Source organism: Hyperolius riggenbachi, chromosome 3, assembly GCF_040937935.1.
Source record: "Hyperolius riggenbachi isolate aHypRig1 chromosome 3, aHypRig1.pri, whole genome shotgun sequence".
Lineage (NCBI taxonomy): Eukaryota > Metazoa > Chordata > Amphibia > Anura > Hyperoliidae > Hyperolius > Hyperolius riggenbachi.
The window spans coordinates 176,258,265-176,283,632 of record NC_090648.1 but is presented as its reverse complement, the minus strand read 5'-3'; the positions used below and the strand labels follow the sequence as shown (position 1 = coordinate 176,283,632).

Genomic DNA, 25,368 nt, shown 5'->3' with positions numbered 1-25,368 from the left:
CGGGGATCTCCGGCATCTGATAGGCTGAAGCCTATCTGAGGCGGCGCAGGACGGATTTCCGTCCTGCACCGCTCACAGGGGAAGGGACAGGGAGGGAAGGGGAAGGAGGCCAGAAAGCGCTGCGGAGGGGGGCTTTGAAGAGCCCCCCCACAAGCGCAAACAGCCGGTGGTGATCAGACCCCCCAGCAGGACATCCCCCTAGTGGAGAAAAAAGGGGGGAAGTCTGATCGCCCTGGCTGCTATCTGATCTGTGCTGCGGGCTGAAGAGCCCCTGCAGCACAGATCAGCAAAACCACCCGAAACCCGGAAGTGGTTAAAACCCACATATTTCACGTGCCCGTTTGTCACGGTTATTACACCATTTAAATGATGTCCCTATCACAATGTATGACGCCAATATTTTATTTGCAAATAAAGGTGCATTTTTTCAGTTTTGAGTCCATCACTATTTGCAAGCCCATAATTTAAAAAAATAACTGTAATATGCCCTCTTGACATACTGTACATATTAAAACAGTTTTGTCCTTAAGGTAACTATTAATGTATTTTTTTAATGCAAAACTTTAATTTGGTTAACTATGGGAGAGTGTGGGAGGTAAGAAGTTAATTTCTAAATTATGTGTAAGCAGTGGCGTAGCTAGAGATCATGGGGCCCATAGAAAAACTTTCATGGGGCCCCTTTAAATAGAGGCACTCTTAAGCAATGCTAACTGCCCTATGAATAGGACTTAATTGGACAATTTACATTCTCATGCAATCAACACTGCACATAATTCATGGGCACTGAGACAAAGTCAGAGGGTGGAGAAACACAAGACAGTTAATGTGAATAAATGAAGTACCCAGTGGGCCCCCCGCTGCTCCAGGGTCTCATAGCAGCTAATTATTTTAATAAATAATTTATTAATTAAAATAAATGTATGTAGGTGTAATATTACTATTTGGCCAAAAGATGTCCTTAGTAATTTCTTAACTAAGCGTCCTGCAAGCATACTATTAGTACGCTTATAGGAAGTAAAGCGTGGACGTGTAACTTTCTTTTTTTCACAATGACGCGGCTTCTCATTGAAGCCAGTGATCATTGCAATGGAGACTTAGATCAATGAATGGGAACTGCATTCCCATTTATTGATCTCCGGGCTAACAGGCGGCGGCGAGTATGCGCGGTCATGTGCATGAGTGAACGGGGTCATGGCGGGGATGGTATATCTACACCCCAGGCGCAGAAATTAAGTCTGTCAAGGTGTACATATACTTTATTGTGGCAGTAAACTGGTTAATATGGATACAAAAGGAACTCTGGAGCCATCTTTCTTGGGTGGGGGGGGGGGGGAGGGAGAAAACAAAATCAGCCTTGTGGGGAAAGGTAGTTGTGGCGGGTGGACAAAAGTGGGCAAGAGTAACATGCGACATACAACGTGCCAAATTTCCAACGTCCCTAGCAGTGTTGATGCTTTCTAGTGCCTTCCCGTCAATACTGTGTAACAGCTTTTTATTTCAAACCCCCAAATGTTACAGAGTTCAGCAGTCCTCCATAGCAGGCATCTGTCTTTTAATGCTCCGAAAGTTTGTTTCAGCATTAAAGGACAAAAAAAAATGCTATTGTATTGCTATCCTATTATCATTTGTGTAATAGGGAGAGCATACATTTCTTTATATATCTTGTATTAAAAAATGCTTTCATAAAGCGTAATATGTTGGCGCTTTATAAATACAACAAATAAAATAAATAAAATAAAGCATTTTATGACATTGTTAACTTTTTTGTTGATGAGGTGTTTCCATGTGTAATATAGGCAACTGTAACCATCATCACCCCTTGTTCTTACTGACCCCACAGATGACATTCTGCCAGGAGCTGGAACCAAGCCTACAATCTTTTGATTCCAAAGCAGATGCACAATCTCAGTTCAGTCTTCTACCTCTGGAGCGGAGAATCTCAGAGCTTTTGCCCTCCAGACAAGTGTAGTAGTAATGGCCGTATTGCTGGAGAGGTCACATTGGCCCAGGCCTTGGGCAGCTGCAACCCATTGGGGCACCTGAACATGAAAGAGGGGTTGTTACATATGAAAGAGGAGGCAGAAAATGGGGAAGAACATATGAAAATGGAAACTGATGCCCAAGTTCATGACAGAGAGGGGCTATAGTACATGGATGATACACATGGAAGAGGGGTCTGCACCTGGAATGGGAGGGGTATTGCTGCACAAGGAGAAGCCACAAGATACTTGGCCTAGGACACAAAACGTATAAATTCGGCCTTGGTGGTAGTATGATGGTATTACAGAAATCTTACAGAAAGGGACTGTATTAATGACATTAATAGGCCCTGGGAGATGTGCCAACATTTGAGAAGGTTACCAGGAATAAGATACTGTAAATAACATAGAGAAAGATTTAAAAATACTTTTAAGGAGGCTATGGAATGTGGTGCAATAATTAATAAAGAAGAATATAAAGAATATACATATTTGAATGTTTACCCTAAGATGCCCATTATTTACATTCTGCCCAAAGTCCAGTGGCAGGCTTTTAATAACAGGTTTAGAGTCTTTACTGTCTTCCCATATTGAGGACACTGGGTTTTTGAGGCATGTAAATGATTTGAATATGGGGGTGGAGTGTTTTTGGTCCCCTTGAATAGGGAATGAAAGCAAAAGTGCAGGAACAATCAGTGTAAAATACTTATCAATGATATATCACAGCTATATAAATTGGCCAATGGCCACTGAGTTCTCTCTCATTATATATTTAAATGCTGCCAGCCTGCCTCTGCACTGTGAATAACGGATCAGAGAATAATGGCACACAGCGCTGATGCATAAAAATGGCGCCGCATTAAAAAGTAGTTAGTACTGCATAATAATGGCAAAGAGGGGAAAAAAGAGGAAAAACTGCATACAGTAACGTTATTTAACAATAGTGCCGTTCATATGCCAAACAGCAGACATTATTGCGCACAGTAACGTTATTTATCAATAGTGCCCTACATAACCCAAACTGCAGATGTTATTTAACTGCAAAACGATGAATGGATTTAATGTAGCACTGCCAAAAATTCTAAAGATGTTGCAGATCGAGGATTTAAAAAAACAATATTAACGTTATTAATGTTATCAACTTTTTTCAAGTAATGTGCAGTACTGTAAACGTAAACTAACGTTATCAACTTTGTGCAAGTTATGTTCAGTATTGTGAACGTTAACTAACATTAATACACTGTGACTGTGCAGGATTGGAGTTTAAAAAAAAAATCATAACAATATTAATGTTAGCTAATTTGTACCTTTAAAGTACAGTACTCTTAACGTTAACTAACTATAATACACTTTGTGCAGGATCGGACTGTGCACTGCATTACATTTTAAATATAACTAAAATGTATTATACTGCGATGTGTTTATATGTAAATATCAATGGATTTGAAAATAAAAATAGCAATTCATCCAGTTAAAAATAATAACTTTAAATGAAGACTACTATCAAGAGCGTTAGAGTTATTAATATCAATTAAAAAGTTATTATCTGATGGCTAATCGTTTTCCGTGGAAATCTGTGGAAAACAGAATTACTGATTACCATTTTGTGCAGAAAGAATGTTTGTCAATAAAGTTAATTAATGGTACTGTGCAGAATCCAGCAATCACTGTAAACTTCTGCATTCTCTGATTGACCTAAAATTTCCATGTTAATCTGATTACCACGGCACAATACTGATTCTCTTATTGGTCCAATGTTTCCAAGTCTTGTGATTGGCCTACAATTTATGAGTCTCAGTAACGCGGTATTTCCACAGAATACCAATTTCTGCATACCGTTGTCCACCACGGAAAGCCAATTTCCAGTCAGAACACAGAAAAGGGAATTGTGCGGAAAGTGGAAGCTCATCCCTAACTGTGATTTGGGCCTGTCTGTGCTTCCCTTCTCCTCAACCCCATCTGGTTTAAAAGCAAATCCTTGCAACGCAATCAGGAGACTCAGATGCGTTTCAGCAACTAAGAAGCCAGATTTAAAGGATACCAGAGCCGAATCAAGTAGTAGAAACAGGGGGAGCAGGCATGTACTGGCAGCTGTCCTGATTTCCACCACTCCCCCTGTTCTCCTCTGCCCCCCCTCCTTTCATAGCTAAATACCCGCCCCCCCCCCCTTTCCGGCACGCTCTTCCTGGTCACCGGAATCGGGCATTACTGGATAGGCACTGGTCCAGCTATGTGGTTCTTACATTGCGCTCCCACGGTCGGGAGTGCACTGCACATGTGCATGACATCACGACTATGTCATGCGTATGTTCAAAGTGCTCCTGGTCACGGGCGCATGCTATAGGACGCGCCCAGCCGAGCCAGCTACTGCACACTAATGCCAGACTCTGGCAACCCAGAAGAGGCTGTTCCTTGGGGGGGGGGCATTTAGGTATGAAACGAGGGGGGCAGAGGAAAACGGGGGAAGCAGTGGGCATCAGGCCAGCTGCCAGTACATGCCTGCCCCCGTTTCTCCTACTTGATTCGGCTCTGGTATTCTGACTGTTAAGCAAGGTGTGGGTGGGTGGGGATGGGGGTTAAATCTAAAAAACATTCAGGAAAAAGTGCACTGTTCCCCCTTCTGCTCCCCCTTCCGCACCCCCGCTGCTCCAGCAAGTTGCTTCCTATGGCATTGGCCCACATGTGTCCCCAAGTGTACCCCCAGGGTATGTCACACAAATTATGTTGGTGAAACCTTTTTCCGACTATTACTGGTTGTAATCCACACAGCCAGAACAAAATATGCCTGTGTTCTGTGCAGACACATGTCTATCCATATTCTTGTTCTCATTTATAAGAAAGGAAGTTAGATGCATTATTTTTCAGAATCTATCTACCTCTAAAATGCTTTGTAATTTTACTGAATAGAGAAATCAATATATCCGGTAAGTCATTGGTGGCCTGTGAGGTGTGTTTTTTTTTTGAACTTGTGTGTGTGTTCCATTAAGCTCTGTAGCAGTTTGCATTGAATTTGATAACTGTAGTTATGCCTTATGAAATTGCATATGAAATGATAGTAAAAGGTAATTCCTCTGCTGTTGTACATTGTTCAGAGGACAGGAATTTAGGTATCTGCATATCTTCCATTGTACTGAGAAAATGAGAGATGGTAAATAGCTTCCTGAAAATGATAAGTTATTGAACTAGGAGTCTTTTTCCTGATTTTTTTTTTCAATTCCAGTTGTTTCTTTCTTTTCAGACTTCAAGCCAGAAGCATATTTCAGGCATTATTGGCTCGATATGCATTTCAAATGAACTGTATCTGTTTGGCTCTCACCTGTCTCATTTTCTTCTATTTGTCCCATTGTGCTGCATTAACAGTAAATGTTTATTGCGCTAGGCGCCACACTTGGAGGGGACAACTGCATAAACTAATGTGACACTTCATTCTTACGGAATGTCAAATATTCCGCAGCTACTTCGCCAGCAGTCACAATGACTGCCTGTCATAACAACACACTATTTTAATGTAATTTCTGAGCGGAGGCATATTTTTGTCTCTCGGCTCAGATAAATGTAGGGTGTCTTTTTATGAAAAGGTGAATGGTGAAATTATTTTGCCCTTGATCATAATATGCTTTGAGTAGTTATGGAAATCAGTATACTGTGGTATTTGTGTATAGATTCATACATTTAACCTGCTGGGCGGTCTGGACGAGCTCAGCTCGTCCAGTACCGCCGGAGGCTGCCGCTCAGGCCCTGCTGGGCCGATTTGGGTGAAATAAAAAGCAGCACACGCAGCCGGCACTTTGCCAGCCGCGTGTGCTGCCTGATCGCCGCCGCTCTGCGGCGATTCGCCGCGAGCAGCGGCGAAAGAGGGCCCCCCTAGCCGCCTGAGCCCTGCGCAGCCGGAACAAAAAGTTCCGGCCAGCGCTAAGGGCTGGATCGGAGGCGGCTGACGTCACGACGTCGGCTGACGTCGATGACGTCACTCCGCTCGTCGCTATGGCGACGATATAAGCAAAACAAGGAAGGCCGCTCATTGCGGCCTTCCTTGTTTATTCTGGGCGCCGGAGGCGATCGGAAGATCGCCTCCGGAGCGCCCTCTAGTGGGCTTTCATGCAGCCAACTTTCAGTTGGCTGCATGAAATAGTTTTTTTTTTATTAAAAAAAAACCCTCCCGCAGCCTGCCTGGCGATCTTAATAGAACGCCAGGCAGGTTAAAGGAAGTCTGAAGTGAAAATAAACTTATGATATAATGAATTGCATGTGTAGTAAAGCTAAGAAATAGAACATAGGTAGTAAAAAACAGAGTCTGAAATTGTTTCCAGTACAGGAAGAGTTAGGAAACTTTACTTGTTATCTATGCAAAAGATCTTCTCTGAGCTCTCTGACCCAACTTGGGTCGGAAACAGTCCTATTTTCTAATGCACTTATACATCAAAGAAACAGTAAAACACAGCTTCACATTTTACGCAGGGCAGTTCAAATGGTTATTAACTCTGCTCTGTTTCATACAGTGTGTGGTGATGCAATGTTATTAAAATTTAAAAAAAACACCAAAAAGACTATATAACTGAAAATAAAAATATGAGACTCATTTCTTTGATACTAATGTTCTATTAATTATCTGAAAATAATACACATATAATACACATGCAATTCATTAAATCATAAGGTTTGTTTTCGCTTCAGTGTCACTTTTAACAGCCTAGATACAGTACATTCCAGCCCTGCCCGCCACAAGGGTTGGTGGGAATGACTGAATTATTTCGAATACAAAGAAATTTAAAAATGTCATGCACAATTCCAAATGAATCCTGAATTTTGCGGATTCTAATTCTGAGAACTGAAAACTGTAATTATATTTTTTACACTAACCCCAAGCTAATATATGGTTAGTGTGAATTCTCATAACTGTAAGTTTTATATGAGCTTTTAAATATATGGATTTTTGAAGATTCTGGCAGTTGCTCCATCCATCTGCCAAAAAAAGTGTATGATGAGCAGGGAGGCTGGTCAGCATCTTTGTATAAATCTTTTTTAGGGAGTGCCTTTATAAAGAATAAAGGTCATGCTGAGAATCCCCTGTGGAGAGATGGACTAGCCCAAAACCTGTAGGTAATGTCAGATTTCTACTACTTACTGTAAATGCCAGCAACATAGGAGAAAAGTCATTTATGGCTCATTTTACTTAGGAAGAAACATACTTCTTATTTGTATGTGTGTTACATTTTAAGATTTTCGCGACAGTTCCTCTTTGAGGAACGTTCAGCATCGGACAATGTAGTTATCATGGAAGTTAATATCACAATGGGTAAGACGAAAGATTCAAGTGACTTTGAACAAGGGATAATTGTCAGTGCAAGAAGAGCTGTTAGCTAGCATCTCTGAAACAACAACTCTTTTAGGATTTTTCCAGGAAACAGTACCTTGGGTGTTTAGAGGATGGCAGTTAAGGAACAAAAATTTCAAGCAATAAGGACTATTCTGGTCGAAAAAGGCTGGTGGATGCAAGAGGAGAGAGGCAAGTAGCATGCATAGCCCGCAGCAACAGAAGGGCAACATCTCCATAAATTACAGCTGAATTCAATGCAGGTGCATCACAAAGCAAATCCCAATGCAAAACAAGACAGACTTTGCAAAGGATGGGCTTTAGCTGCAGGATAGCATCAAGAGTGTCTTTGGTATCACAGAAAAATAGGAAAAGACGCCTGTTGTGGGCCCTTGCCACCGCGCTCAATCAGTCTTAAATTGGATTGAGGAACATCAATCAGATTTTAACCAGTTTTCATGACCAGCTCAGTCCCTTGACCTCAGTCCTATTATGTACATGTGGGAAGTCACTACAAAGCTTGGGAACACCACCACCCAATTTGACCTAACTTAGAGCTGCCATTATGTCATCTTGTTGAGTCCCTGCCAAGAAAAATATCGGCTCTGATCAGAGCTGAAGGTGCAACCGTTATTAGAGGGTACCTCAAATATTTTGCTCACTCACTGTATATATTCAGTTATCTAGTCATGACAATAACTATGTTAGCATAGTTATTGTCATAGTTAAGTGCACTTTGCAACAAGCAAGATTCCGTTTGCTGCCCTATACCGTTTGGTCCACAGATCATCGAGCACCGACCTGGTGCTCGATGATCTGTGGACCAAACGGTATAGGGCAGCAAACACGACTGGCCACAAGAGCGATGGACATGCTAAAATGGCTGATTCCTAACCAAACAGGTGGGACCAGTCCACATGGCCATTTGGCCCCCTCTAGTACACACAGTGAGTGATGTTTCTTTCTGTCCTTCTATCTGTCAAGGACAGGGGAGGGACAGAGAAGCAGCAGCAGCTGTCTATATAATATAAAAATAACTGTAAAAATTGTGCCTAGAGAGCGGCTTTAACTTCACATGTTCACATTTTTCTACAATATTTTCAGCTTCAGAAGCTTTGTATGAGACACAAAAAGTAACATTTGGATGCTCTTCTGACTAGACTCCCAGATGGTACAGTTACATTTGTAGATGGAGTTGGATTTTATTTGAGTGAACATTTTTATTATTTAAGGAAAAAAATACACTTACTTCAATAAAAGATAAAAAGTACCTCTGGATAGATAAATCACATGGAATCCATGAATATGTCTCAGAGCTTCACTGAAGTGCAACACGGCTTAGTGAAAAAGTCCTGTTGTGTTTTATATGATCATTATCTCAAATTAAAGGTTTTAAAGATCCCTTTTACATTCCTGGCGATGTGGAGCAGCATTCAGTGCTACCACCTTCACAGCATGGCATGCACTTTGAACTTCCTATTTTACAGTGATTAAATTTCAACATAAGGTGGAAATCCTCACAAACAATCCCTTAAGGCCTAATTATAGAGCTTGTTGTTCTAAACAGTATCAGCACACCTTCACATCTCTCTCTATAGCTGCCACTAACTCCCTTGCCTGGCCGAATTCTGGCACTGATTGGCTGTCTAAAAAAGATTAGTTCTGCAACATGGGGAAATCTGTCAATAAATAACTATCTGAGGGAAAAGCTCTTTGCTTTTATTTTTATGCAAGGCACACAGTTAAATGTCTCCCAGGTCTATTAAGATGCTAGTTACAATCTGTTTACAGTCTTCTACACAAGCTTTCATATTGTCCAGTGTAAGAGACTCTGCATGCATGTAAAACTGTTGGCTTTCCTCATCCTACACTTCATGGGCTGGTGCATTATTCCAATATGGGGCTCCAGGTTAATATTTAAAAACTGTAACTACCTTTGGAAATTGTAACTTTTAACTGTTTATTTTTATGATTATTATTAACATTATTTTTTATTAATTTGGTTTATGTATAGAATATTATTTAAACCTAGGCAGATAAAATAAGAACATAAATAGTTGTATGCTTTGTGTAAATACATACTGTATATATGAAAAAATTCAAAGAGATACTGCTGTGGTAGCGAGAGAAAGTATGTGAACCCTTTGGAATTATGTGGACTTCTGCACACATTGGTCATAAAATTTGATCTGATCTTCATCTAAGTCATAACATAAAATATTTCCATGTTTTTATTGAACACACCATATAAACATTCACAGTGCAGGTGGAAAAGGTGTGTGAACCCTTGGATTTAATAACTGGTTAAACCTCCTTTGGCAGCAAAAACTTCAATCAAACGTTTCCAGTAGTTGCCGATCAGACGTGCACAACGCTTAGGAATAATTCTTGACCATTCCTCTTTACAGAACTGTTTCAGTTCAGCAATATTCTTGGGATGTCTGGTGTAAATCGCTTTCTTGAGGCAATGCCACAGCATCTCAATCGGGTTGAGGTCAGGACTCTGACTGGGCCACTCCAAAAGGCACATTTTCTTCTGTTTAAGCCATTCTGTTGTTGATTTACTTCTATGCTTTGGGTCGTTGTCCTGGTGCAACACCCGTCTTCTGCTGATCTTCAGTTGGTGGTCAGTTGGCCTTAAGTTCTCCTGCAAAATGTCTTGATAAACTTTGGAATTCATTTTTCCTTTGATGATAGCAATCAGTCCAGGCTCTGAAGCAGCAAAGCAGCGCCAAACCATGATGTCCCCACCACCACACTTCACATTTGGGATGAGGTTTTGATGTTGGTGTGCTGTGCTTCTTTTTCTCCACGCATAATGTTGTGTGTTTCTTCCAAACAAACTTTGGTTTAATCGGTCCACAGAATATTTTGCCAGTACTGCTGTGAAACATTCAGGTGCTCTTTTGCAAACTTTAAACATTCAGAAATGTTTTTTTGGACAGCAGTGGCTTCCTCTGTGGTATCCTCCCATGAACTCTATTTTTGTTTTGTGTTTTACGTATCGTAGATTCACTAACATGGATGTTAGCATATGCCAGAGACTTTTGTAAGATTTATGCTGACACTTTAGGATTCTTCTTCACTTCATTGAGCATTCTGCGCTGTGCTCTTGCAATCATCTTTACAGGATGGCCACTCTTAGGGAGAGTAGCAGCAGTGCTGAACTTTCTCAATTTACAATTTGTCTTACTGTGGATTGATGAACTTCAAGGCTTTTGGAAATACTTTTATAACCTTTCCAGCTTTATGCAAGTCAACAATTCTTAGTTGTAGGTCTTCTGAGAGCTATTTTGTGTGAGGCATCATTCACATCAAACAATGCTTCTTGTGAAAAGCAAACCCAAAACTGGTGTGTGTTTTTGTAGGGCAGCTGTAACCAACACCTCAAATCGCATCTTATTGATTGGACTCCAGCTGGCTGACACCTCACTCCAATTAGCACTTGGAGATGTAATTAGTCTAGGGGTTCACATACTTTTTCCACCTGCACTGTAAATGTTTACATGATGTGTTCAATAAAACATGGATACATTTAATTATTTGTGTGCTGTTAGTTTAATTAGATTGTGATTGTCTATTGTTGTGACTTAGATGAAAGTCAGATCACATTTTATGACCAATTTGTGCAGAAATCCATATACAGTGGCTTGCAAAAGTATTTGGCCCCCTTGAAGTTTTCCACATTTTGTCACATTACTGCCACAAACACGAATCAATTTTATTGGAATTCCACGTGAAAGACCAATACAAAGTGGTGTACACGTGAGAAGTGTAACAAAAATCATACATTATTTCAAACATTTTTTTACAAATCAATAACTGCAAAGTGGGGTGTGCGTAATTATTCAGCCCCCTGAGTCAATACTTTGTAGAACCACCTTTTACTGCAATTACAGCTTCCAGTCTTTTAGGGTATGTCTCTACCAGCTTTGCACATCTAGAGAAATCCTTGCCCATTCTTCTTTGCAAAACAGCTCAAGCTCAGTCAGATTAGATGGACAGCGTTTGTGAACAGCAGTTTTCAGATCTTGCCACAGATTCTCGATTGGATATAGATCTGGACTTTGACTGGGCCATTCTAACACATGGATATGTTTTGTTTTAAACCATTCCATTGTTGCCCTGGCTTTATGTTTAGGGTCGTTGTCCTGCTGGAAGGTGAGCCTCCGCCCCATTCTCAAGTCTTTTGCAGACTTCAAGAGGTTTTCTTCCAAGATTGCCCTGTATTTGTCTCCATCCACCTTCCTATCAACTTTGACCAGCTTCCCTGTCCCTGCTGAAGAGAAGCACCCCCAGAGCATGATGCTGCCACCACCATATTTGACAGTGGGGATGGTGTGTTCTGAGTGATGTGCAGTGTTAGTTTTCTGCCACACATAGCGTTTTGTATTTTGGCCAAAACGTTCCATTTTGGTCTCATCCGACCAGAGCACCTTTCTTCCACATGTTTGCTGTGTCCCCCACATGGCTTGTGGCAAACGGCAAACGGGACTTCTTATGCTTTTCTGTTAACAATGGCTTTCTTCTTGTCACTCTTCCATAAGAGCCAACTTTGTGCAGTGCACAACTAATAGTTGTCCTATGGACAAATCCCCCCACCTGAGCTGTAGATCTCTGCAGCTCGTCCAGAGTCACCATGGGCCGCTTGACTGCATTTCTGATTAGTGCTCATCTTGTTCGGCCTGTGAGTTTAGGTGGGCGGCCTTGTCTTGGTAGGTTTACAGTTGTGCAATACTCCTTTCATTTCTGAATGATCGCTTGAACAGTGCTCCGTGGGATGTTCAAGGCTTTGGAAATTTTTTGTAGCCTAAGCCTGCTTTAAATTTCTCAATAATTTTATCCCTGACCTGCTGGTGTGTTCTTTGGACTTTATGGTGTTGTTGCTCCCAAGATTCTCTTAGACAACCTCTGAGGCCGTCACAGAGCAGCTGTATTTGTACTGACATTAGATTACACACAGGTGCACTCTATTTAGTCATTAGCATTCATCAGGCAATGTCTATGGGCAACTGACTGCACTCAGATCAAAGGGGGCCGAATAATTATGCACACACCACTTTGCAGTTATTTATTTGTAAATATGTGGTGTTTATGGCTCTCTCAGCCAAAAACGTTCCTGACCCCTATTATAGAGTAACCTATTAAACTAGTATTAATGCAAATGTGCAAGTTAATGGTTACTTTAAACAAGTTAATTCAACTTCTTATCATCTCCTTCATCGCTTCCTTTTCTCATATATTTTCCTGTAAAAAAACAATTTTCTGTTCGCTTAAAGAAAAATCTGTTTGAGAAAAATGCAGTTTTGATATAGATATCTTTTGTTGTTTGATTTTCTTTTGCCTAGGAACACTTTTTCCAGCTCTATTTACTAATTTCTCCCTCTGTTGTTCAGAAATATAACTGTATCAGTATAAAACCTGTGCCAGATTACTTCTTATAGGTTCACCAATTTTTACTAATGCCACCCAGAACAACTGCAGACAATCAGAAAATTGTTTTGGGTGACAGTTTTGGAACATGAAATTTTGGATCAGGATGATACCATTTATTAACTAGCTTCAAAGACAAAGAGTAAGCTTTTGAAAACAATTTGAGCACAATAATGATATAATACAACAAATCCATGTTCATGGACCAAACCAACACTAGAATGCCAAACAGAAGTCCATACTGAACCAAGTAACAAAAAATAGGTGCAACTCCATGCAAGATGAATAATGAACTTTATTTAAGGAATGCACATAAAAACAATTAAAAACTCAGAGCCCAACACTCTGCGCATAGCAGACAATATATCCAATACTTATAAGATAAATACAAATAATTTGCATACATCAAGGGGGGCAGTCACATCAAATAAACACATGAAAAGCTGCAAGTGAAATACATATGTACAAATGGCCGACAAATCATGCACAATATACAGCACCGTCTGATGGATCCGCTTACCCCAAGTGTACTGCTGTCCACTGAGCGAGGCTGGGCTCAGAAACTGTCTGACGCGTATCGGACTTCCGTCCTTCGTCACTGACTGTCCTCAGAGGAGCTCACAATCTAATCCTACCATAGTTATAATCTAATGTTCATACCATAGTCATAATATAATGTCCTACCATATTATTATTATTATTATGCATTATGTATTTATATAACAGAGGAGCTCACTATCTAATCCCTACCATAGCCTGTCTAATGTTCTACCATATTATTATCTAATTATATAGCACTGACACCTTCTGCAGCACTTTACAGAGTACATAGTCATGTCACTGACTGTCCTTAGAGGAGCTCACAATCTAATCCTACCATAGTCATAGTCTAATATCCTACCATATTATTATTATATACTTACAGTATATAGCACTGTCATCTTCTGCAGCACTTTACAGAGTACATAGTTATGTCACTGACTGTCTTCAGAGGAGCTCACACTCCAATCCCGACCATAGTCCTAGTCTAATGCCCTACCATATTATTATTATGTATTTATATAGCACTGACATCTAATGCAGCACTGTACAGAGTACATAGTCATGTCACTGACTGTCCTCAGAGGAGGTCACAACAATCTAATCCTACCATAGTTATAGTCTAATGTCCTTACATATTATTATTATTATTATGTATTTATATAGTATTGACACCTTCTGCAGTATTTTACAGAGTACATAGTCATGTCACTGATTGTTCTCAGATGAGGTCACAATCTAATCCTACCATAGTCATAGTCTAATGTTATGCCATATTATTATTATTATGTATCTATAGAGCATTGACATCTTCTGCAGCACTAAACAGAGTAAAATGGACTTTATAGGGGAGGGAGGGAGACCACTATACAACTAGGTGATGCTGTTATGAGGACCACTAGAGTAGGGTATGTAAATGGCAAATTATGGGGCACGTGGGCCCCAGGCTAAAATTTCTCTGGTGGGCCCCAGTGTCCCAGTCCGACCCTGAGGTGTAGGTAGGGGAAGGTTAGTGCTAGGTGTAGGTTGGAGGGAGATTACTGTTAGGTTTAGGTAGGAGGGAGGTTAGTGCTAGGTGTAGGTAGGAGAGAAGTTAGTGTTAGGTGTTGGTAGGAGGGATGTTAGTGTTAGGTGTAGGTAGGGGGAGGTTAGTGATAGGTGTAGGTAGGGTGGAGGTTCATTTTAGGTGTAGGTTGGAGAGAGATTACTGTTAGGTGTATGTAGGAGGGAGGCTAGTGTTAGGTGTAGGTAGGAGGGAGATTACCGTTAGTTGTAGGTTGGAGGGAGATTACTGTTAGGTGTAGGTAAGAGGGAGGTTAGTGTTAGGAGTAGGTAGGAGAGAGGTTAGTGTTAGGTGTAGGTAGTGGGAGGTTAGTGTTAGGTGTAGGTAGGGGGAGGTTAGTGATAGGTGTAGGTAGGGAGGAGGTTCATTTTAGGTGTAGGTTGGAGAGAGATTACTGTTAGGTGTATGTAGGAGGAAGGCTAGTGTTAGGTGTAGGTAGGAGGGAAGTTAGTGTTAGGTGTAGATAGGGGGGAGGTTAGTGTTAGGTGTAGGTAGGAGGGAGATTACTGTTAGGTGTAGGCAGGAGGGAGATTACTGTTAGGTGTGGGTAGGAGGGAGGTTCATTTTAGGTGTAGGTTGGAGGGAGATTACTGTTAGGTGTAGGTAGGAGGGATATTACTGTTAGGTGTGGGTAGGAGAGAGGTTAGTGTTAGGTGTAGGTAGGAGGAAGATTACTGTTAGGTGTAGGTTGGAGGGAGATTAGGTGTAGGTAGGAGGGAGATTACTGTTAGGTGTGGGTAGGAGGGAGGTTAAGTGTAGGTAGGAGGGAGATTATTGTTAGGTGTGGGTAGGAGGGAGGTTAGTGTTAGGTGTAGGTTGGAGGGAGATTACTGTTAGGTGTATGTAGGAGGGAGGCTAGTGTTAGGTGTAGGTAGGAGGGAGATTACCGTTAGATGTAGGTTGGAGGGAGGTTACTGTTAGGTGTGGGTAGGAGGGAGGTTAGTGTTAGGTGTAGGTAGGAGGGAGATTACTGTTAGGTGTGGGTAGGAGGGAGGTTCATTTTAGGTGTAGGTTGGAGGGAGATTACTGTTAGGTGTATGTAGGAGGGAGGCTAGTGTTAGGTGTAGGTAGGAGGGAGATTACTGTTAGGTGTAGGTTGGAGGGAGATTACTGTTAGGTGTGGGTAGGAGGGAGGTTAGTGTTAGGTGTAGGTAGGAGGTAGATTACTGTTAGGTGTAGGTAGGAGGGAGGTTAGTGTTAGGTGTAGGTAGGAGGGAGATTACTGTTAGGTGTAGGTTGGAGGGAGATTACTGTTAGGTGTGGGTAGGAGGGAGGTTAGTGTTAGGTGTAGGTAGGAGGGAGATTACTGTTAGGTGTGGGTAGGAGGGAGGTTAGTGTTAGGTGTAGGTAGGAGGGAGATTACTGTTAGGCGTAGGTTGGAGGGAGATTACTGTTAGGTGTGGGTAGGAGGGAGATTACTGTTAGGTGTGGGTAGGAGGGAGGTTAGTGTTAGGTGTAGGTAGGAGGGAGATTACTGTTAGGTGTAGGTAGGAGGGAGATTACTGTTAGGTGTAGGTAGGAGGAAGGTTAGTGTTAGGTGTAGGTAGGAGGGATATTACTGTTAGGTGTGGGTAGGAGGGAGGTAAGTGTTAGGTGTAGGTAGGAGGGAGATTACTGTTAGGTGTAGGTTGGAGGGAGATTAGGTGTAGGTAGGAGGGAGATTACTGTTAGGTGTGGGTAGGAGGGAGGTTAGGTGTAGGTAGGAGGGAGATTATTGTTAGGTGTGGGTAGGAGGGAGGTTAGTGTTAGGTGTAGGTAGGAGGGAGATTACTGTTAGGTGTATGTAGGAGGGAGGCTAGTGTTAGGTGTAGGTAGGAGGGAGATTACCGTTAGATGTAGGTTGGAGGGAGGTTACTGTTAGGTGTGGGTAGGAGGGAGGTTAGTGTTAGGTGTAGGTAGGAGGGAGATTACTGTTAGGTGTAGGTTGGAGGGAGATTACTGTTAGGTGTGTGTAGGAGCGAGGTTAGTGTTAGGTGTAGGTTGGAGGGAGATTACTGTTAGGTGTGGGTAGGAGGGAGATTACTGTTAGGTGTGGGTAGGAGGGAGGTTAGTGTTAGGTATAGGTAGGAGGGAGATTACTGTTAGGTGTAGGTAGGAGGGAGATTACTGTTAGGTGTAGGTAGGAGGAAGGTTAGTGTTAGGTGTAGGTAGGAGGGATATTACTGTTAGGTGTGGGTAGGAGGGAGGTTAGTGTTAGGTGTAGGTAGGAGGGAGATTACTGTTAGGTGTAGGTTGGAGGGAGATTAGGTGTAGGTAGGAGGGAGATTACTGTTAGGTGTGGGTAGGAGGGAGGTTAGGTGTGGGTAGGAGGGAGGTTAGTGTTAGGTGTAGGTAGGAGGGAGATTACTGTTAGGTGTATGTAGGAGGGAGGCTAGTGTTAGGTGTAGGTAGGAGGGAGATTACCGTTAGATGTAGGTTGGAGGGAGGTTACTGTTAGGTGTGGGTAGGAGGGAGGTTAGTGTTAGGTGTAGGTAGGAGGGAGATTACTGTTAGGTGTAGGTTGGAGGGAGATTACTGTTAGGTGTGTGTAGGAGCGAGGTTAGTGTTAGGTGTAGGTTGGAGGGAGATTACTGTTAGGTGTGGGTAGGAGGGAGGTTAGTGTTAGGTGTAGGTAGGAGGGAGATTACTGTTAGGTGTAGGTTGGAGGGAGATTACTGTTAGGTGTGGGTAGGAGGGAGGCTAGTGTTAGGTGTAGGTAGGAGGGAGGCTAGTGTTAGGTGTAGGTAGGAGGGAGATTACTGTTAGGTGTAGGTTGGAGGGAGATTACTGTTAGGTGTGTGTAGGAGCGAGGTTAGTGTTAGGTGTAGGTAGGAGGGAGATTACTGTTAGGTGTGGGTAGGAGGGAGGTTAGTGTTAGGTGTAGGTAGGAGGGAGATTACTGTTAGGTGTAGGTTGGAGGGAGATTACTGTTAGGTGTGGGTAGGAGGGAGGTTAGTGTTAGGTGTAGGTAGGGGGGAGATTACTGTTAGGTGTGGGTAGGAGGGAGGATAGTGTTAGGTGTGGGTAGGAGAGAGATTACTGTTAGGTGTAGGTTGGAGGGAGATTACTGTTAGGTGTAGGTTGGAGGGAGATTACTGTTATGTGTGGGTAGGAGGGAGGTTAGTGTTAGGTGTAGATAGGGGGGAGGTTAGTGTTAGGTGTAGGTAGGAGGGAGATTACTGTTAGGTGTGGGTAGGAGCGAGGTTAGTGTTAAGTGTAGGTAGGAGGGAGATTACTGTTAGGTGTAGGTAGGAGGGAGATTACTGTTAGGTGTGGGTAGGAGGGAGGTTATTGTTAGAAGTAGGTAGGAGGGAGATTACTGTTAGGTGTAGGTTGGAGGGAGATTACTTTTAGGTGTAGGTAGGGGGGAGGTTAGCGTTGAGCATAGGTGTAGGGGAGGTTAGCGTTAAGCATAGGTGTAGGGGAGGTTATTGTAAGTATAGGATAACATAGGACTATAGAAGAACATCTGTAATATTACCAATATTATACTATACGTAGCAGAAGATAGTAGAAAATCGGTCAAATTACCAATATTCCATAATTGCCAATATCTTGCACACATTTTTCATTGTGTTGCTTTTATAAGTACGCATGCTAGTGTGTGGTTTCTTTTTGTTTCCTATTCAATCCTTTTACATATCAGCGGTAGACAGTCAGTTGGATGTACATTAATATAATCATCATTTTCAATAGAAGCATGAGCAGCCGGCAATGGGAGATTAGGCAGGCCACCTGCATCTGCATGTTTTCACTCTAGCTTTAACTCAATGTTATAGTCATAACCAGACTGGAATAAAGCCTAGTGTTGCTTTCATGCAGCAGCTGTTACAGTCACTCCTTTTTTTTTAAGCTTGCAGGACTCCCACCAACAACTAAAGATTACTTACAGGTGTAAACATTTTTCCCTAAAGTAATTGACTAAATATTTTCACTCCCAGCACAAGGCTTAATGTAGTCTTGTATATCTGGGCAGTCCTTTTCAACACTTGAGAGCGACCTTAATCTATATTCATTTGGCCTGTCACTCTTATGGAAGAGCATGGGCTATAACCACTCCCAGTCCATTTGAGGATGCATCACAGGTCAATTTAATTGGCCACAAAGGATTGAAATACACAAGCACATCAACACATGTGACCAGTCTCCTTGCTTCCTGAAATGCCTTTTTACATTGCTCAGTCAACTCTTATTTTGTCCCTTTTACAGCTAATAATTCTGTGGATGCAATACCATTGCCAAGTTTGACACAAAATGACTGGAGTAGCAAAAACTGCAGCTTGTAATTTCTATTAACAAGGTCATTAGTAATATGACCATCTTTAACCACTTAAGGACCTAGGGCTTTCTACCCCTTAAGGACCGGCCACTTTTTTTCCATTCAGACCACTGCAGCTTTCACGGTTTATTGCTCGCTCATACAACCTACCACCTAAATGAATTTTGGCTCCTTTTCTTGTCACTAATAAAGCTTTCTTTTGGTGCCATTTGATTGCTCCTGCGATTTTTACTTTTTATTATATTCAGCAAAAAAGACATGAATTTTGGCAAAAAAATGATTTTTTTAACTTTCTGTGCTGACAGTTTTCAAATAAAGTAAAATTTCTGTATACATGCAGCGCGAAAAATGTGGACAAACATGTTTTTGATTAAAAAAAACCCATTCAGTGTATATTTATTGGTTTGGGTAAAAGTTATAGCGTTTACAAACTATGGTGCAAAAAGTGAATTTTCCCATTTTCAAGCATCTCTGACTTTTCTGACCCCCTGTCATGTTTCATGAGGGGCTAGAATTCCAGGATAGTATAAATACCCCCCAAATGACCCCATTTTGGAAATAAGACATCCCAAAGTATTGACTGAGAGGCATAGTGAGTTCATAGAAGATATTATTTTTTGTCACAAGTAAGCGGAAAATGACACTTTGTGACCAAAAAAAAAAAAAAAAAGTTTCCATTTCTTCTAACTTGCGACAAAAAAAAATGAAATCTGCCACGGACTCACCATGCCCCTCTCTGAATACCTTGAAGGGTCTACTTTCCAAAATGGGGTCATTTGTGGGGTGTGTTTACTGTCCTGACATTTTGGGGGGTGCTAAATTGTAAGCACCCCTGTAAAGCCTAAAGGTGCTCATTGGACTTTGGGCCCCTTAGCGCAGTTAGGCTGCAAAAAAGTGCCACACATGTGGTATTGCCGTACTCAGGAGAAGTAGTATAATGTGTTTTGGGGTGTATTTTTACACATACCCATGCTGGGTGGGAGAAATATCTCTGTAAATGACAATTTTTTTTTTTTTTTTACACACAATTGTCCATTTACAGAGTTATTTCTCCTACCCAGCATGGGTATGTGTAAAAATACACCCCAAAACACATTATACTACTTCTCCCGAGTACGGCAGTACCACATGTGTGGCACTTTTTTACACCCCAAGTACGCTAAGGGGCCCAAAGTCCAATGAGTACCTTTAGGATTTCACAGGTCATTTTGCGGAATTTGATTTCCAGACTACTCCTCACGGTTTAGGGCCCCTAAAATGCCAGGGCAGTATGGGAACCCCACAAATGACCCCATTTTAGAAAGAAGACACCCCAAGGTATTCCGTTAGGAGTATGGTGAGTTCATAGAAGATTTTATTTTTTGTCAAAAGTTAGCGGAAAATTGATTTTTATTGTTTTTTTCACAAAGTGTCATTTTCCACTAACTTGTGACAAAAAATAAAATCTTCTATGAACTCACCATACTCCTAACAGAATACCTTGGGGTGTATTCTTTCTAAAATGGGGTCATTTGTGGGGTTCCTATACTGCCCTGGCATTTTAGGGGCCCTAAACCGTGAGGAGTAGTCTGGAAATCAAATTCCGCAAAATGACCTGTGAAATCCTAAAGGTACTCATTGGACTTTGGGCCCTTTAGCGCAGTTAGGGTGCAAAAAAGTGCCACACATGTGGTATCGCCGTACTCGGGAGAAGTAGTACAATGTGTTTTGGGGTGTATTTTTACACATACCCATGCTGGGTGGGAGAAATAACTCTGTAAATGGACAATTGTGTGTAAAAAAATCAAAAGATTGTCATTTACAGAGGTATTTCTCCCACCCAGCATGGGTATGTGTAAAAATACACCCTAAAACACATTGTACTACTTCTCCCGAGTACGGCAATACCACATGTGTGGCACTTTTTTGCACCCTAACTGCGCTAAAGGGCCCAAAGTCCAATGAGTACCTTTAGGATTTCACAGGTCATTTTGCGGAATTTGATTTCCAGACTACTCCTCACGGTTTAGGGCCCCTAAAATGCCAGGGCAGTATAGGAACCCCACAAATGACCCCATTTTAGAAAGAAGACACCCCAAGGTATTCCGTTAGGAGTATGGTGAGTTCATAGAAGATTTTATTTTTTGTCACAAGTTAGTGGAAAATGACACTTTGTGAAAAAAACAATAAAAATCAATTTTCCTCTAACTTTTGACAAAAAATAAAATCTTCTATGAACTTACCATACTCCTAACAAAATACCTTGGGGTGTCTTCTTTCTAAAATGGGGTCATTTGTGGGGTTCCTATACTGCCCTGGCATTTTAGGGGCCCTAAACCGTGAGGCGTAGTCTGGAAATCAAATTCCGCAAAATGACCTGTGAAATCCTAAAGGTACTCATTGGACTTTGGGCCCTTTAGCGCAGTTAGGGTGCAAAAAAGTGCCACACATGTGGTATTGCCGTACTCGGGAGAAGTAGTACAATGTGTTTTGGGGTGTATTTTTACACATACCCATGCTGGGTGGGAGAAATACCTCTGTAAATGACAATCTTTTGATTTTTTTACACACAATTGTCCATTTACAGAGTTATTTCTCCCACCCAGCATGGGTATGTGTAAAAATACACCCCAAAACACATTGTACTACTTCTCCCGAGTACGGCGATACCACATGTGTGGCACTTTTTTGCACCCTAACTGCGCTAAAGGGCCCAAAGTCCAATGAGTACCTTTAGGATTTCACAGGTCATTTTGCGGAATTTGATTTCCAGACTACTCCTCACGGTTTAGGGCCCCTAAAATGCCAGGGCAGTATAGGAACCCCACAAATGACCCCATTTTAGAAAGAAGACACCCCAAGGTATGCCATTAGGAGTATGGTGAGTTCATAGAAGATTTTATTTTTTGTCAAAAGTTAGCGGAAAATTGATTTTTATTGTTTTTTTCACAAAGTGTCATTTTCCGCTAACTTGTGACAAAAAATAAAATCCTCTATGAACTCACCATACTCCTAACGGCATACCTTGGGGTGTCTTCTTTCTAAAATGGGGTCATTTGTGGGGTTCCTATACTGCCCTGGCATTTTAGGGGCCCTAAACCGTGAGGAGTAGTCTGGAAATCAAATTCCGCAAAATGACCTGTGAAATCCTAAAGGTACTCATTGGACTTTGGGCCCTTTAGCGCAATTAGGGTGCAAAAAAGTGCCACATGTGGTATCGCCGTACTCGGGAGAAGTAGTACAATGTGTTTTGGGGTGTATTTTTACACATACCCATGCTGGGTGGGAGAAATAACTCTGTAAATGGACAATTGTGTGTAAAAAAATCAAAAGATTGTCATTTACAGAGGTATTTCTCCCACCCAGCATGGGTATGTGTAAAAATACACCCCAAAACACATAATACTACTTCTCCCGAGTACGTCGATACCACATGTGTGGCACTTTTTTGCACCCTAACTGCGCTAAGGGGCCCAGAGTCCAATGAGTACCTTTAGGCTTTACAGGGGTGCTCACAATTTAGCACCCCGCCCACTTGCCAGGACAGTTAACAAACCCCACAAATGACCCCATTTTGGAAAGAATACACAACAAGGTATTTCATGAGGGTAATGGTGAGGTCATTGAAAATTTTATTTTTTGTCACAAGTAAACGGAAAATGACACTTTGTTAAAAAAAAAATTAAACAAAAATTCTGCTAACTTGTGACAAAAACTAAAATCTTTTATGAACTCACCGTGCACCTCACATAATACTTTAGGGTGTCCTCTTTCCAAAATGGGGTCATTTGTGGAGTCTGTCCTGGCATTTTAGGGTCTCTGCAATCATTACATGTATGGCCAGTATTAGGAGTTTCTGCTATACTCCTTATATTGGGTATACAAGTAATGCACTCTGGGCTGAAAGGAAAAATGAACGGCAAACATACCTTGCTCCACATCAATGGCAGATCTTCCTCCACATCAATGGCAGTGATAACCTCAGGAGAGAGACACCCCGTGCCACCCTGCACTCAGGGTGAGCCACCAACTTATGTGACTGGGCCTCAGAACTTTAGTATACAGCATTATGCCTGTAGGATACAGCAATATGCCTGCCAATAGAGATGACTCTGTGTGGCATTAAAGCATCATCATAGGCCCAAATCACATATAAACCGGGGGTGTCCACACTCAAGGGAAATTCAAACATGCCATCTTATATCGCCAACCCAGGACAGATCAGCAATATCAAGCATGGAAACCGATCCTTCTTCCCACTTTTATGCTTACCCGTTTGGTCTTCAAGCTTACCTCTCCTCTCCCTGCGACAATGTGCGAAAGACCACTGAGTGTGTGCCTACTCCTGTGTCTGGAGTTCCCTAGGTTCTAATAGTGTACCTGCTCGTGGTACCTCTCAAAACACGGCCCTACGCATAGACCAGGCTGGTCAGGACAGCGGGGACAATAAAAACTGGTGTCATTCCTTCTTCCAGTCCTGCTGCAGACACGACAACGTTTTCTTCGGATGCGTTGACCTGGGGCACACGGAATCTGATAGGCGTAATGCCTACCATGCAGTCGGCTAGTTGCATCTGGGGGGGGGGGCCTGGCACCTCCTGGATACAGGATGTCCAGAATGATCTGTTCCTGAAATTGGAGGAAAGATCCAGTTCTCCCAGCCTTACTGTAGAGAACAAAGCTGTTGTAAACTGCCAATTGAATCAGATAAAAAGACACTTTCTTATACCAGCGTCTTGTTTTCCGGGTCATTAAATAGGGCGCTAACCTCTGGTCATTGAAGTCCACCCCTCCCATGTTGACATTATATTCGTGGACGACAAGGGGCTTTTCAATGACCTTAGTTGCCCGTTGAATTTGGACTGTCGTGTCTGTGTGAATGGTGGACAGAAAGTAAACGTCCCTCTTGTCCCTCCATTTCACCGCGAGCAGGTCTTCAGTACGCAAGGCGGCCCTCTGCCCCCGTTGAAGTCTGGTGGTAACGAGCCGTTGGGGGAAGCCCTGGCGACTAGGCCGCGCAGTGCCACAGCATCGGATTCCTTCTAACTTTAAGTGCTGAAAGAGGGCCACACTTGTGTAATAATTGTCCACAAAAAGATGGTACCCCTTCCGGAACAAGGGTGACACCAAGTCCCACACAACCTTTCCACTGCTCCCCAGGTAGTCAGGGCATCCGACCGGCTCCAATTTTGAGTCTTTTCCCTCATAGACCCTAAAACGACATGTATAGCCTGTGGCCCTTTCACAGAGCTTATACAGTTTCACCCCATACCGGGCGCGCTTGCTTGGGATGTACTGTTTGATGCCAAGGCGCCCGGTAAAGCGTAAGAGGGACTCGTCTACGCAGATGTTCTGTTCAGGGATATAAGCATCTGCAAATGTTGAGGACAGGTGGTCTATGAGGGGCCGAATTTTGTGGAGCCGGTCATAAGCAGGGTCTCCCCTTTCATGACAGGTTTCGTCGTCGTTGAAGTGCAGGAAGCGCAGGATGGACTCAAATCGTGTCCTGGACATGGCAGCAGGGTACAAGGGAACATGATGTACTGGGTTCATAGACCAATACGACCGCAATACATTCTGTTTCATTAGTCCCAAGTGAAGGATAAGGGCCAAAAAGATTTTAATGTCGGAAACTTGGACTGGTTTCCACCCGAAAGGCTGGGCATACATGCTCTCCGGGTGCTCGGTGATGAATTGTGTGGCTTTACGGTTGGTCTCAACCACAATTAAGTCCAAGAGAACCTGGGTGATGAACAGCTGCAAAAATTCTAGGGCCGTTCCTAGATGAGCTGTCGCCACCTGGACTCCAGACTGGGCGGTGAAAGGGGGCACTACGGGTGCGGCGGAATCAGGGGATTTCCAATCTGGTTGTGCCAGCACCTCTGGGAGTCTATGGGTACTACGGGCCCGTCTTCTTCTTGGTGGCTGCGACGGGGGTACTACTGCACTTGCCACCGTACCAGTTTCAACTTCCATGCTGACGCTCACCACTTCGCCAGGGTCTACGGAAGCACTGGCACTAAGTCCAGGAGATGCTGCACTGCTGGTGCCTGCCTCACCAAGAAAACTATCAACAGCGCTAGCACCACCCTGCTGCCCTTGAGGCGGATCCTGCGCCACCTGCGGTCTAACGACTTGGGGTCTGGTACGCCTGGCTCTAGCCGGGACCATAGCCCCGTCATCACTATCGGTCAGGGAACCACTGCTTTCTACAGGTTCAAATTCGGACCCGGAAGATTCGACGGATGATTCTTCCCAAAAGAACTCATCCGACTGGTCCATGTACCTGTATACCTCGTCATCGGAAAGCCCCCTTCTTGCCATTTTGGATTGCTAAATTTATGGGGTTTTCCTCCGAGACTACCCAGAAAAAAAGAGCACCTACCTAGCAAAAAGGGAGTATTTGAGAGGTATTGGGGTTGGTGGGAAGTGGGGTCTCAGAGGCAATCAAACAACCACAGGACAATCAAATACAATTACAGCACAATCGACTCCAATCACAGCACAATCAAATCTGATGCACTCGGAAGGTGATGGGGGGAGGGTGGGATTGGGTGTGGCGGGAAGTGGGGTCTCAGGCAATCAAACAATCACGGGGCAATCGAAGCCGATCACGGGACAATCAAATACAATTACAGCACAATCGACTCCAATCACAGCACAATCAAATCTGATGCACTCGGAAGGTGATGGGGGGAGGGTGGGATTGGGTGTGGCGGGAAGTGGGGTCTCAGGCAATCAAACAATCACAGGGCAAGCGAAGCCGATCACGGGACAATCAAATACAATAACAGCACAATCG

The 25,368-nt window shown here is 42.7% G+C and overlaps 1 long non-coding RNA gene across 3 annotated transcripts in view; it reads left to right on the top strand.

Annotated features, from left to right (window-relative positions):
- LOC137563186 (uncharacterized) overlaps positions 1-25,368 on the top strand; it is a 263,248-nt gene that overhangs the window by 103,030 nt on the left and 134,850 nt on the right. For 2 of the 3 annotated variants that reach the window (XR_011030285.1, XR_011030286.1), the window contains one exon: positions 1,841-2,428. The exons of the other annotated variant lie outside the window; for it this stretch is intronic. This is a non-coding gene — a long non-coding RNA (uncharacterized lncRNA). Of the gene's footprint in view, positions 1-1,840; positions 2,429-25,368 lie in introns of those variants that run through there. 3 annotated transcript variants of the gene reach the window in all.